The 15,995-nt window shown below is 36.5% G+C and overlaps 1 pseudogene; it reads right to left on the reverse strand.

Annotated features, from left to right (window-relative positions):
* The window catches only part of LOC128555394 (DNA replication licensing factor mcm5-A-like), a 34,733-nt pseudogene that overhangs the window by 13,399 nt on the left and 5,339 nt on the right, over window positions 1–15,995 (reverse strand).

A 15,995-nucleotide genomic window follows, 5' to 3' on the forward strand; every position in this document is an offset into this window, starting at 1 on the left:
GTAGCATTGACTTTTGATATTTACAATTCTTATGTCGTAATGTATCAGATAGCCGGTTAGCTCAGTCGGTAGGCCACTTGCTTTGTAAGCGAGGGGTCCCGAGTTCGAGTCCTGGAATAACCGCATATTTTTCTTATCCTTTGACAATCGAACAAGTCGTCTGATTGGATAACATAAAAATAGCAATAATGGAAATCCAAAATATACAGGAGACGAATGTGAATAGGTCGTTCTCAGATCTTCGTTTAGAAGATCAAGTACTTTAGTCAGATTGCCAACAGGCCATGCATGCACCCCCACCCCCCCCCCCCCCCCCCCCCCCCCCCCCCCCCCCCCAAAAAAAAACAACATAAGAACTTCTAGAACAAACTACCAATTTGACCATTTTTCCATTATTTCAATTTAATGGTTTTGTTAATGATTTGATAAGTCATTTTCTTAAAGTACTGGCACTTCCAGCAGCCTACACATTCTGATGACAATGCTGTGCAAGGTGACCAAATATATTATTCACTAAACCTTCAAACCTATACATTTTTAGATATTGGTACTTTATGGGCCTTAATTGTGACCTCAAGAGTGTTAACAGCTAAGCTGTTGATGAGGCACAGGAACAACATTCACAGGATGATCAGTAACTCATCTTGAGCACTCAGTGCTCAGCTAAGCTAACAAAAATAAAACCCAATTTACAGTATTTGCCAGGAAAATTAGATCTTACCTATCACAGTATAACTGCATGTGTCGTGGCATTTCACCATTAGGGACTGACTCTGGTGTTTCTTGCAGTTTCAACACTTGGAAATCCACACATTTACATTTGTCCGGAATAATGAAGAATGGGTCTACTGGACATTTGGGACGACCTGCTTGATCTCTACAAAAAACAAGTAGGCATAATAAAGAGCTTCAAATCCATCAACAACTCTTTTCTACAGTATTCTTTATTGCAGATGCATGTTCGTCATTGTAAAATTTAGCTTTTATCAGGAAAAAGGAAGTACTTAGTTAAATTGTTTTTTTTAATATAAGCTTTATACATGTATTTAGTAGAACAAATTATCTTACGTGTTACATTTTCTTGGCAGGCTGTACCCCTCCAGACCAGGTTTGACAGCTATATTGTTTACAACATTACGGCAACTACGACACTGTATTGACAGATGAGTGGCCTTTGACCTGATGGCCGATGCTGCTATAACAATTCCAGGGATTTTAACTAGCTTGGCCATTTGATCAGACTGAAAAATAATATGGGGGACTATTGAGGCCAATTTTGACTATATTGCAATACTATTGATATTGCTGAAAAACTATTGCAATACTATTCTATTGCAGGTTACTATTGCGATACTATTGCAATAGTTATCGGCCACCATGTTTTATACAGTAAAACTACCAACTGGCATTATTACACAATGTAAGACACGGCACTGTTTATAACTGCTTTTAATACACATTGAGATGTCGTTAAAAAAAACCCTGCTTTTCTATCGATGCATACTATCGGGCCACTCGGGATCGCAATGCATCTACAGAGCTCCAGATAAGATTTTAGGTTAAAGGGTATTTTACCCCCTAGTTTTTTTTTCAAATGGTATTTTACTCCTAGATGTTTTTTCAAAAGGGTATTTTAGAATTCTAAATGGTTTTTTAGAATTCAAAATCATTTAAAAGGGTAATAATAATAACTGTTTGTTTGTATAATTTTCTGATATTCATGTGCTCCGTTGAAGTGCCTTTGTCGACCAATGCTGTGTTTTCCTGAATATTTTTTGAGCCTTCATTCAAATAGTTTTAACATTTTGTTTACTGCATACATTACATCTTACACTACATCTTAATTTCAGTTACTGACCACTGCGATATATCAACAGCCAGTGATACTTTGACTGTCAATGTTTTTTTCAGAAACAACAACATGTAAATGATGTATGGTGCTTCGGCTTTTTCAACAGTTACCCATTATGTATCATAGATCACGTGCTTAGCAATAGGCATTGTCCTTGTCCGAGTCATCTCTTGTCACATACTAATATACTTGAAGAAGAAAATGGCATTATTTTACAATATCGTTTGCGTTTGCTTTTATGAGACACCATTTTTGTTTGTTGTACTCGATTACAAAAAGGATGTGCTTAATTTACGATAAAATTGGATTACGCACTTAAATCGAGTAAAATACGTATCCCGTTTTTTCAATGCGTATCAGTACGCGTAGGTTTGATTTTAAATGCGTTTTTTGTAAATTTCAAAACGTATTTACGCAAATACGCATCTTATCTGGAGCTCTGCATCTATATTTTGATGTATTGTTATACCCCTAAAAAATAATGCCCATAACATCCAATCTTGCACAGTTTTAATTTTTTTTTTTTTTTTTTTTTTTTTTTTTTTTTTTAAAGCTACCAAATAATTTTACTCATCACTATACAAATTCTTTTACAGTAAGTTAAAACCAAATTAGGAGTCTTTCACACATGACTATTTTGGCTATTGCCAGTTAGTTTCACAACTCCTCCAAAAACAAGAGCTGTCCGTAAGACAGCCAAGCTCGACTATTCGAAATATTGTCACAGAAGCAGGAAATGATTACCAAAAATGTTAAATATCAAGAGTTTTAAGTTCGAAAGGGGACATAATTTGACCAAAATGCATATCAGAGTTATGGGACTTGATGCTATCAACTAGTTTTATAACCCCAAAGACACATGTGAAGTTTCAATTTAATATCTGTAGTAGTTTTGGAGATAGTAACTTGCATGTAAAACTTTAACCAGGATTTTCTAAGTCCAAAAGGGGGCATAATTTGCCCAAAATACATGTCAGAGTTATGGGACTTGACCCAGTGAGGTAGGTAATTGATCTAGAAAAAGAAAAAATAAGTTTCAAATCTATATGCCTTTTAGTAATAGCTGTATGTACTTGCACGCAAAACTTTAACCAGAATTTTCGAAATATTGTCACAGAAGCAGGAAATGATTACCAAAAATGTTAAATATCAAGAGTTTTAAGTCCAAAAGGGGGCATAATTTGGCCAAAATGAAGGTCAGAGTTATGGGACTTGGTGCTATCAACTAGTTTTATAACCCCGAAGACACATGTGAAGTTTCAATTCAATATCTACATTAGTTTTGGAGATAGTAACTTGCATATAAAACTTTAACCAGATTTTTCTAAGTCCAAAAGGGGGCATAATCTGCCCAAAATACATGTTAGAGTTATGGAACTTGACCCAGTGAGGTTGGTAATTGACCTAGAAAAAGAATAAATAAGTTTCAAAGCTATATGCCTTTAAATGATTGCTGTATGTACTTGCATGCAAAAACTTAACCAAGGTGTGACGCCGACGCCGACGCCAGGGTGAGTAGAATAGCTAGACTATTCTTCGAATAGTCGAGCTAACAAGTTCAATACTAGATAATTTTATTCATGGAATTCAGCGAATGCACACACTGCAGTCTTGTGGCAGCAAAGTTTTTCTTTAGCAATAATTGTATACCTACCTTGAGAGCTCGTATATTACATGGGTTTTCTTTAGAAGTGAGCATGATTTGTATATCCTGCACATCCTCATCCCCCTCTGGTCTAGGCTTTGTTATTTCATCTGCTATTTCCTTTGCTGCATCCTCAAACTACAAATAATTACCATAGTAAATTAATGCCAACTTAACAGCATACATATATAGGTATAGTTAACATACAGAAAGCAATAGCAAAGGGCTCATGTTTTGCAGGGCCTCCACTGGGCCTCAGAAAGTTGCAGCCACTTCTTGATAGAAACTGCAAAATTGAAGCTAAATTTCTGAAATTTGACCCAATTTGTATAAAATTCTTGTCGCCACTATCAAAAATCTGTAGCCAGTTCTTTGAATTTGTAGCATTTGGCTACATTAGCGAATGGCAGAGGAGGCCCGGTGTTTTCACATAAAATGAAAGCACAGTTTCTAGGAAATATTCTAACAAAGTTTCTGTATCCAATAAGGAAATAGATACTTCTAGCTATAAATACTTATTTTGAGGCATTATTTAATTACTAATCAGTTTTTTTCAGTCCTCAAGGTTTTTTGTTGGGTTTAATGTCGCACCAACACAGGCAATCATCCCATTAATTTGACAACTATAAACAAAGCATTCTCAATTATAGATCAGAAACCAAATGATCTACCAAACAGACTAAGGGAAAACATCATAATATATCCAATCTCCTCTGACTCTTGGTAACCAAAGTTAAGTGTATCCTATTACCAGAGGTAGATGTTCAGTGGGCAGTTTGTATAATTTTTCAGCAAGCGTTTCATCAAAACTTGCCACATCTTCAACATCAACTTCCAAAAAATACTCTCCAAGATTGTAATGACGTTTTAGTTCATCTCTGAAACACAAAAACAATTGTAACTAAATACATGCACAAGTGCTACAGCAACAATTGTGCTGTGGTTAAACAGAAAGGAAACACAGATCACATGGCAACAGAAATTGGTAGGCAAACATTGCAGACACAGCTTTCCAGTAGGCATTTGGGAAGAAGCCTTGGCTCATTACTTCCTTACTTGCTTCTGTGTTACTAAATAAAAGCGAAGTTTCAACTAAAGTAAAACTGCTACAAATAATGCAATCAGCAACCATAACATTTGAAGGTCAGTCACTGAAATACCTTGTGTGTGTGCTTCTGGTCAATGATGTCAAACACAGGTGGCAGTAACGTACCTAGGATTCAGTGTGGTTCCATGAGCCATATACACTTAAATACATTACAATCATGTTTTCTTAGAAAGAAAATGTCAACAAGAGGGCCATGAAGGCCCTGTATCGCTCACCTGACCTATTGACCTAAAGATCATCAAGATAGTTTCATTAAGATATGGTCATAAATGTAGCCTCTAAAGTGTTAACTAACTTTTCCTTTGATTTGACCTGGTGACCTAGTTTTTGACCCCGTATGACCCAGATTCCAACTTGACCTAAAGATCATCATGAGTAACATTCTGACTAAGTTTCATGAATATACAGTCATAAATGTGGACTCTAGAATGTTAACAAACTTTTCCTTTGATTTGACCCAGTGACCTAGTTTTTGACCCCGTATGACCCAGATTCCAAATTGACCTAAAGATCATCAAGATTAACATTCTGACTAAGTTTCATGAAGATACAGTCATAGAAGTGGCCTCTAGAGTGTTAACAAGCGTTTCCTTTGATTTGACCCACTGACCTAGTTTTTGACCCCACCTGACCCAGATTTCAACATGACCTATAGATCATTAAGATTAACATTCTGACCAAGTTTCATTAAGATATGGTCATAAATGTGGCCTCTAGAGTGTTAACAAGCTTTTCCTTTGATTTGACCTGGTGACCTAGTTTTTTTATCCTACATGACCCAGATTCAAAACTAGAGCTATCACTAAAGGTGATGAATGTACCCCCCGCATGCACTGACACAGTACATTGCAATTTGACGCACACAAGATTGCATAATTATGTGGACTGTATGTATATAGACTGTATGTATACAGTATAGTAACAAAAAGAAACAAAGTCCCATAACTCTGCAATTTATGTCGCTGAAAGAACCTAACATGCCCCATACACAACTACTGTTGTTACTGATCACTTGTGTGAAGTTTCATTAAATTGTGTCAAGGGGATGAGGAGAGACGGTGCGCACAAGATTGTGTCTATGTATATAGTATAGTAACAAAAAAAACAAAGTCCCATAACTCTGCAAATTTTTTTTCTGAAAGAACCTAACATGCCCCATGCACAACTACTGTTGTTACTGATCACTTGTGTAAGTTTCATTAAATTGTGTCAAGGGGATAAGGAGAGATGGTGCGCACAAGATTGTGTCTATGTATATAGAATAGTAACAAAAAAACAAAGTCCCATAACTCTGCAAATTTTTTTTCTAAAAGAACCTAACATGCCCCATGCACAACTACTGTTGGTACTGATCACGTGTGTGATGTTTCATTAAATTGTGTCAAGGGGATGAGGAGAGATGGTGCGCACAAGATTGTGTCGTGTCTATGTATATAGTATAGTAACAAAAAAAACAAAGTCCCATAACTCTGCAATTTTTGTCGCTGAAAGAACCTAACATGCCCCATGCACAACTACTGTTGGTACTGATCACTTGTGTGATGTTTCATTAAATTGTGTCAAGGGGATGAGGAGAGATGGTGCGCACAAGATTGTGTCTATGTATATAGTATAGCAACAAAAAAACAAAGTCCCATAACTCTGCAATTTTTTTTTCTAAAAGAACCTAACATGCCCCATGCACAACTACTGTTGGTACTGATCACTTGTGTGAAGTTTCATTAAATTCTGTCAAGGGGATAAGGAGAGATGGTGCGCACAAGATTGCGTCTACGGACAGACAGACAACCTGAAACCAGTATACCACCCCCTTACAACTTTGTTGTGGGGGGGTACAATAAAGCTTGAGATCATCATGAGTAACATTCTGACCAAGTTTCATGAAGATACAGTCATAAATGTGGCCTCTACAGTGTTAACAAGCTTTTTCTTTGATTTGACCTTGTGACCTAGTTTTTAACCCCAGATGACCCAATATCGAACTTGTCCAAGATTTTATTGAGGGTAACATTCTGACCAAGTTTCATTAAGACTGGGTCAAAATTGTGACCTCTAAGAGTGTTAACAAGCTTTTCCTTTGATTTGACCCAGTGACCTAGTTTTTGACCCAAGATGACCCAATATCAAACTCATCCCAGATTTTATTAAGGGTAACATTCTGACCAAGTTTCATTAAGATTGGGCCAAAATTGTGACCTCTAGAGTGTTAACCAGGCCTCGACCTTAGCGGTGTACCGTTGGACCGACGCAACCAAAATATCGGCAGGTCCACTAACTAACAAAAGTTGGGTAGACCGACGGTCAACCAATTTTCAATCACGGTCTGCAAATAAAATAAAACCCTTAAAAGTGAAAAATAGGGGAACAATCGTACCCATATCGGCGAATTCACAAAACGAAAGTTGATTTTGCCTTAAGTACGGCATTCTACAGTTATAAGCATTGGCGAGTTAAAGTCAGGATAACAAGAATGGACTACTCCACCGATCAGGCGAGTGGTTTTTACGTGGTAACTTTACCAAATTGAGAAATTACATAAGGCAAAATTACCTGGATTGACTGGAATTTACCCGCGAATCCTAAAAATATCAAAACGTCATGCTGGTAATTTTCCATTCCACAAGCACGTGCGCCCTATCGTAATATCTAATTTACATCGCGGTTACTTTTGACACAAAAAACGCGCGTAGTGCATTCATTTTTTAATATAATCACTTCAAATTTTCAACACCGCTTGAGAACTAATACAGTTTGAATTCTATTACAAATTTTAACTAGAGCTATCACTAAAGGTGATGAATGTACCCCCCTCATGCACTGACACAGTACATTGCAATCTGACACACACAAGACTGCATAATTATGTGGACTGTATGTATATAGACTGTATGTATAAGTATAGTAACAAAAAAAAGTAGTCCCATAACTATGCAGAATAGTTATCTAAAAGAATGTAACATGCACCATGCACAACTAGGGTTGGTACTGATCACTTGTGTGAAGTTTCATTAAATTGTGTGAAAGGGTTTGGTAGATTAGGCACGCACAAGATTGCATATGCAGACTGTATGTACATAGTATGTTAACAAGAAACAAAGTCCCATAACTCTGCAATTTTTGTCGCTGAAAGAACCTAACATGCCCCATGCACAACTACTGTTGTTACTGATCACTTGTGTGAAGTTTCATTAAATTGTGTCAAGGGGATAAGAAGAGATGGTGTGCACAAGATTGTGTCTATGTATATAGTATAGTAACAAAAAAACAAAGTCCCATAACTCTGCAAATGGTTTTCTAAAAGAACCTAACATGCCCCATGCACAACTACTGTTGGTACTGATCACTTGTGTGAAGTTTCATTAAATTGTGTCAAGGGGATGAGGAGAGATGGTGCGCACAAGATTGTGTCTATGTATATAGTATAGTAACAAAAAAACAAAGTCCCATAACTCTGCAAATTTTTTTTCTTAAAGAACCTAACATGCCCCATGCACAACTACTGTTGGTACTGATCACTTGTGTGAAGTTTCATTAAATTGTGTCAAGGGGATGAGGAGAGATGGTGTGCACAAGATTGTCAGCATGCCCACTCATTTTTAAAGTTGAGGGTACATGTACCCCCTGCTTTTGCAGAATAGGGGTACACTTCAAAATTTGGGGGTACACTACATCGCAGATCTGAAAATTTTCTATTTAACTACTGAAATTTGTATAGTACGTTGTTTTATTTTTTTTTTTTTTTTTATATATATATACAGAACTCTCGTCGGTGGGGTATAACAGATGAGATAATTTTAGAAAATGTAAAATGTTTTTCCAAAGTTAAGATAGGAAATTCTGAATCAAAAGACCCCTCCCTATATTATACTAAATATAAATATGTTTTCAGCAAGATTCGTGTATTCCCAATTTCGTGAACGGAACACGATTCGTCCGAAATAACATACAGTCAACTGAAGACTGGTAAAATTCGTCCATCAATAATAAATGCCCAAACTATTACAGATATGCAATGTGTATCAAAATTGCAGTTAAATATCGAAAAAATAAAATACTGTTAACCTTTTGCTGAGTTTCTTAAAGCTAAAATGCCTTTTTGCGTTTCGTATCCATTCTTTTTTTGCACACGACCCGTGTGACGTCCGACTAAAACATTTACCAAACCCCTCCATACAGCTGACAATTACGCCGAGAATTCGGTGATGGAAACGAAATTATAACGTTCGTGGACCGGATCTGCGTTTTAGACCATACCAAACAATTGGCAAGTGTGCAATGAAATAAACAGCGATTTGGCAGCTGAACTGGAGTTCCGAATCTCTGCGTGCATGTACCCCCAACAAGTGATTTTTATGCGTGCATTTGATATTTTGTACGTGATTCACGTACTGCAGTGCGTGAATGGGCATGCTGATTGTGTCTATGTATATAGTATAGTAACAAAAAAACAAAGTCCCATAACTCTGCAAAATTTTTTTCTAAAAGAACCTAACATGCTCCATGCACAACTACTGTTGGTACTGATCACTTGTGTGAAGTTTCATTAAATTCTGTCATGGGGATAAGGAGAGATGGTGCGCACAAGATTGCGTCTACGGACAGACAGACAGACGGACAGACAGACAGACAGACAACCTGAAACCAGTATATCCCCCCCTTACAACTTTGTTGTCAGGGGGTACAATAAGATATCGACAGGAATGTAGGCAAAATTCTTTAAAAACGATCAAATTTTCATATAATGTTTTGTAAAATTTCCAACAGCGCAATCTTGATTATTTATTTCTTTCTTAAAGTAAATAAACGGTACATACTATAGTAATAAAATTCAGACTTTTGACTAGAAAGTACAAAAAACACAATTAAAAAATCTTAAATAATGAAAAAGCGGCAGCAATTTAAATACGTGGAGTAAAACGATTTTTGGCAAACAGATTTCTGTTAGCGCGGCAGAATAGGTTACGTGACCTCATGAACGTAAATAGAAATGTGGTTTTGAAATAAAGCAGTATGATGTCGTTGCGGTTTTTAGTAAGTTTTCTTTTACATGTATTTTTGACACAACACTTAGATATTCTTCTCAAACAATAATGTAAATTTCTTGAGGGCAAATAGGTCACAGAGGTAGGACATCCACTATCAGTTTGACACATTTACATGTAAGTTTATTCAGGATATTGCACATTCGCTTTTAAAAAAATTAAAGAAAAAACTTTTTTACTGATTTCTTCTCAACAATTAAAGGAATCGAGAAAGTACGATCAGACAGTGATGTGTCACATGGCGCGAAAACATGACGTAATGCCATGACAATCTCGGGGAAACTATACCGCTTTGATCTCCACTTCAGATGCCACAATAACCGACACACTTCTTTTAGCTGTTTGAGGGGGTGTTAATTGATGATGAAAACAAGGCCAATTACTTAGTTTATCATCAGAATTATTACCGATAAATGTTGATGTTTTTTTTTTCACTTTCAACACGGGTCGGGAGGATGATGATTACTGTGTACATATTTTGGGACACTTTTCAAAATAATTATTTTTCGGGATAACAGATTGCTACAGTCTTCCATTTTAAATTATTTTAGAAATAAGTCCTGTTTCTTTGAGTCATATGAAGTTATGATGTCTACAACATCACAATTTATGTGATAGAATTGGAGGTCCACTAAAGTCTGAGCAGGTCTACTAGATTTTAGCAGTTGGTGGACCTGCTGGCAACTGCTGAAAAAAGTTTAGGTCGAGGCCTGTTAACAAGCTTTTCCTTTGATTTGACCTGGTGACCTAGTTTTTGACCCCAGATGACCCAATATCGAACTTATCCAAGATATTATTGAGGGTAACATTCTGACCAAGTTTCATTAAGATTGGCTCAAAATTGTGACCTCTAGAGTGTTAACAGTCAAATGTTGACGCCAACGACGACGGACACGGTGATCATAAAAGCTCACCACTGAGCACTTTGTGCTCAGGTGAGCTAAAAAGTAATTTTGAATTTTTTTTGCCACTGTGACGATGAGCCGTTAGAAAGGTTATCATGAGCATATTTTGACATGTACATTGCTTCTAAGGGCATATTTAAAAAGAAAAAAAAAAAAATTCTTTATCAATGATTACCCATCTTTTAGGCACGTGAATACTCTTTCAGAAAAATCTTACTTCAAAGCCAACACTTAGCACATTAAGTCGAAGGCATGTTTGTCGCGTGTTGATTTAATCTATTACGTAAACAATACTACCTTAATTGACGATGCGGGGATTGGAAAACAATAATATCTGATTGGTCGAGAGCCCAGAGCAGCCACCCCAAACTCCACCTTTGACTGACAGGCTAGTTCTTTTGTGTAATCGGCGACAACTTTTACGCGTCCCAGGGAATCACGGTTGGAATATCTTGGTGTCCTTTTTCAAAAAGTATGCGTACAAAGCATTTCAGAGGACCCTGACACCAAATGTCATGGCCACGCCCATGTAACATGTTTTTTTTTTATATTCATCCTTGTTTTTACAATGTAAAACATGCAGTTTTCAGTTGTTTTTATGTTAAGATGTAGCATTTTATTCAAGGTGTTAGCAAACCTCCATCAAAGCCGTGCTTGTAGGAAGTTATTTGCACAGGTTATTACCAGTTACTATGATGTGTTCATAAACAGCTCTTTCACTGCCTATTCACATTTCACATGATACCTAACGGTTGTTGTGTTCATGATGTTATCTTTGAAGAGACCGTCACTAATTTACTGTATGTTTTTGAAAAAATAAAATTCATTTTCAAATTCTTTACTTTTTATACAACTTTAAAATAAAGTACCAATAGTGTAATAGTCGATGTCCACAGAGGCGTTGGAGAGTACATCGTCAAAGTCGAATAAAAATCCTTGTCTTCAAAGACCCTATAGAAATCATGCAATGGTGGTTTGTCCGGCTTAAATATGTCATTATTAAAATAAATTCAATATTCATTCTCCCAATTATACCATTCAAATAGCTGGGCTACCAAATTTTCAGTCTAGGAGCCCAGCTTGCTACCAAGTTCAAAAGTTAATCTGAAACCCTGCCCATACTGTATCCTAGGTACATTACTGCCACCTGTGATGTCAAACACTTCTAATTAAATTACACATTATTTTAATGAACAACAAATAACTTTAATAATGGAAGTGTCTAGGGGTACGGAACCGTACCTCTATTCAAGCCCGTTAGGGATTTTCTAGGGGTACAGACCTCCGCTTTTCTGGAGATTCAGGGTCATTTACATTTCAAACTTGTTGAAAATGAAATAACAAATAACATTTCAGGCATAAAAAAAAAATATGTTTGTTTCCTGTAACATGCTGAAAAAAATGGGGGTCGGTAGGTAGGGAATTTTTTTTTTTTTTTTAATTTTTTTTTAGTAGGTGTCAGAACATTTCAGTGTTTAGTAACCTTATTATCGCCAATTAACTGCCTAATCAGGCCTCAACTTTAACTTTCTTCAGCAGTTGCCAGCAGGTTCACCAACTGCTAAAATCTAGTAGACCTGCTCAGACTTTAGTGGACCTCCAATTCTATCTCATAAATTGTGATGCTGTAGACGTCATAACTTCATATGACTCAAAGAAACAGGACTTATTTCTAAATAATTAAAAATGGAAGACTGTAGCAATCTGTTATCCCGAAAATAATTATTTTGAAAGTGTCCCAAAATATGGACACAATCAGCACCAGTGTTGAAAGTGAAAAAAAAAAAAAAAACATCAACAATTATCGGTAATCATTCTGATGATAAACTAAGTAATTGGCCTCGTTTTCATCATCAATTAACACCCCCTAAAAGAGCTAAAAGAAGTGTGTCGGTTATTGTGGCATCTGCAGTGGAGATCAAAGCGGTATAGTTTCCACGAGATTGTCATTGCATTACGTCATGTTTTCGCGCCATGTGACACATCACTGTCTGATCGTACTTTCTCGATTCCTTTAACTGTTGAGAAGAAATCAGTAAAAAAGTTTTTTCTTTATTTTTTAAAAAGCGAATGTGCAATATCCCGAATAAACTGACATGTAAATGTGTCAGATCGTGAACGATACTGACCTATTTGCCCTCAAGAAATTTACATTACTGTTTGAGAAGAATATCTAACAAAGTGTTGTGTCAAAAAATATATGTATGAAGACTCATTTAAAACTTATTAAAAATCGCAACGACATCATACTGCCTCATTTTAAAACCACATTTCTATTTACGTTCATGAGGTCACGTAACCTATTCTGCCGTGTTAACAGAAATCTGTTTGCCAAAAAATCGTTTTACTCCATGTATTTAAATTGCTGCCGCTTTTTCATTATTTAAGATTTTTTAATTGTGTTTTTTGTACTTTCTGGTCAAAAGTCGGAATTTTATTACCATAGTATGTACCGTTTATTTACTTTAAAAAAAAGGGAATAAATAATCAAGATCGCGCTGTCTGAAATTTTACAAAACATTATATGAAAATTTGATCGTTTTAAAAGAATTTTGCCTACATTCCTGTCGATATCTTATTAAAATTGTTATAGAATTCAAACTGTATTAGTTCTCAAGCGGTGTTGAATATCTGAAGCGAATATATTAAAAAATGAATGCACTACGCGCGTTTTTTGTGTCAAAAGTAACCGCGATGTAAATTAAGTATTACGATAGGGCGCACGTGAAAAATTTCCAGCATGACGTTTTGATATTTTTACGATTCGCGGGTAAATTCCAGTCAATCCAGGTAATTTTGCCTGATGTAATTACTCAATTTGGTAAAGTTACCACGTAAAAACCACTCACCCGATCGGTGGAGTAGTCCATTCGTGCTATCCTGACTTTAACTCGCCAATGCTTATAACTGTAGAATGCCGTACTAAGGCAAAATCAATTTTCGTTTTGTGAATTCGCCGATATGGGTACGATCCCCCACCCCCCATCACCCATATTTTTCCACTTTTAAGGGTTTTATTTTATTTGCAGAACGTGACTGAAAATTGGTTGACCGTCGGTCTACCCAACTTTTGATAGTGGACCTGCCGATTTTGGTTGCGTCGGTCCAACGGTCCACCGCTAAGGTCGAGGCCTTTATTAATTAAATTACTAATCAAATAAAATTGTTGAAAATTTGCTCCCGCCTTTCAATAACAGATGTTGTTCATACAAGTTTTTTTTCTACACTGATTCCTTTCGTTCAGTAAACATTGTGTAACAGGAAAAGTTCATAGTTTTGCAGACAGACATAGCTTCGGGCCGTTTTTGCCAATTAGAGATTTTCGGGGCCACAATTAATCTTTTGTCGCAAATGGCTCAAGTGCTACCGACAGCGTGATCCCTGAACAAGTGGTACAAACATGATAACAGACTGCTCTTCTACAAATTGTTTATCAATTAACGTTTACACCTTGATCAATAAACACCTTTCATAATGAAGTACTAAATACAAATCACGAGATAACCACGTGTCAGTCGGCGCGTGGCGTGATTGACATCAGTCAGTAGCTAATTAGTATATGACGCTCCGCCTACTGCCATACTTCCGCTTGTGGCGGCGAACAGTATTGAAATTCACCGAGTTTTTGATTGACTAGGGGCAGAACTTTTGAACTCGATATGAATCAAAGAAAACTTCTCGATTTTCGCGGGTGAAAACCCGGAACCTCGAGTCTACCGACAAACAGGCTTTTCGCCATGTTGTTTCATGTCGACAGAACCAGGAACGTTCGTGACTATGTGCGACGAGGTCGGGTGCAACTAAATTATCCCTATAATCAACAAAGATATAATCAGAATCTCGAATTTTAGCCCATAAAAAAATTGCGGTCGGCGGTAAAAACTTACGGTCGGTCGGGTTACAGGAAACAAACATATTTTTTTTTTAGGCCTCATCAGAATTCACCTTAAACTTGGATCTAAATGGTTAACAGACAACAACGTTCATCCGATCTGTTACATTTTCTTTCGGAACGTAAATAACCGAGGAACACCAAATAAATCACGAGGATTGGAAATGGCAGAAAAAAAAAGATATAAAGATTAAACAAAATAATGTTAAATATGTTGGGGAAAAAAAATATTTTTAATTGATAATTAACCCTTAGTGTATTTATGTTTTTCACACATTTGGTAGTTACGATCAAGATACATGGGACACTTTCACAAACAGTTTCTTTTACTTAATGTCGCTTAAATGATTATTAAACAATCAGTTCCGTGCCGATTATCATTATACCTTGTTAAATAACAAAATAAATTGGTGCATATTATTATGCCTAATTAATAGTGATTTCCCGATTGTCGCCAACAATCGAATAAACCTCGTAAACTTTTCCAGGTCAGCAACAATCGATTGTGTGAGATGCAATCGATTTTTGGGTAATAATAGATCTACCGTATTTTACCTAAGTCTTGGGACAGCATAAAATAATTTTTTTTTTCACTGTCCCAAGACTTATTTCCCGAAAAATAATTATTTTGAAAAGTGTCCCAAAAATATGGACACAATACAGGGATATAAATTAACACTCAGACCCTATTAGCCAACTGGGCTCCTTACAGGCAAATTCTAGGGGCCCAGCCTAAAAGTTAGGGGCCCAGCTATTATTAGCGGAAAAATATACTAACAATGGTTTAGATCGACATACTTGATCATAAGTCTTGTAATTTGCTTCCTGCCAAAATACATCAATTCTTAAATATAATTACAGAACACTCATCAAACTCACACTGAAAAGTCCTGAAAGTTGTAATCAACCAGTGCATGACATGTTCTAAATATTGGACACTGCCTCTCAAACACAGACGCACTTAAAGTTTGAATGATTTTTGCAGCACTAGAGGATTTGGGTTGTTTATGGGCATTTTGATTGAGGCTGCACGCTTATGGACATCTGAATTCTAGTATTTTGTTACATTATCGATTTACAGGACTCGCAACCCGTCACGAAATTATTACATGTTGCGGTCGATGTTCTATGCAGCTGTGGTCTGTTAACAGACCATTTTTTTCATTAAAAGTCCTCATTGGCCTTTAGGTCTTTTAATAATCCTGATAATATTTCCTTTTGTCGCCGCGACCGGCCGTTCTAAGCTCTTTAACAACCTTCAATAAACCTCTAGGCTCTACTTTCTAGTGCTGTATTTCTATGGGCGCAGCCATTGTTAGTGACGGAGTAAATGATACACGTATTCCGATTGGCCTTAGTATACATCGGTAATTTTGATTGGTCGATTTAAGTGACGTAGTGCATATTAATAAGACAGTCTCGGGAAAACCCAGAATATTGACATTAATTGGAGAATCCAAAGTCATTCGCCGGCTGGGCGACTATTTCGGAAAATTGACTCGACCAGCTTCAAATCTGGTCGCACTGGGCGACTGGGCGAGTGTTAATTTA

The sequence above is a fragment of the Mercenaria mercenaria genome, chromosome 1, assembly GCF_021730395.1.
Source record: "Mercenaria mercenaria strain notata chromosome 1, MADL_Memer_1, whole genome shotgun sequence".
Lineage (NCBI taxonomy): Eukaryota > Metazoa > Mollusca > Bivalvia > Venerida > Veneridae > Mercenaria > Mercenaria mercenaria.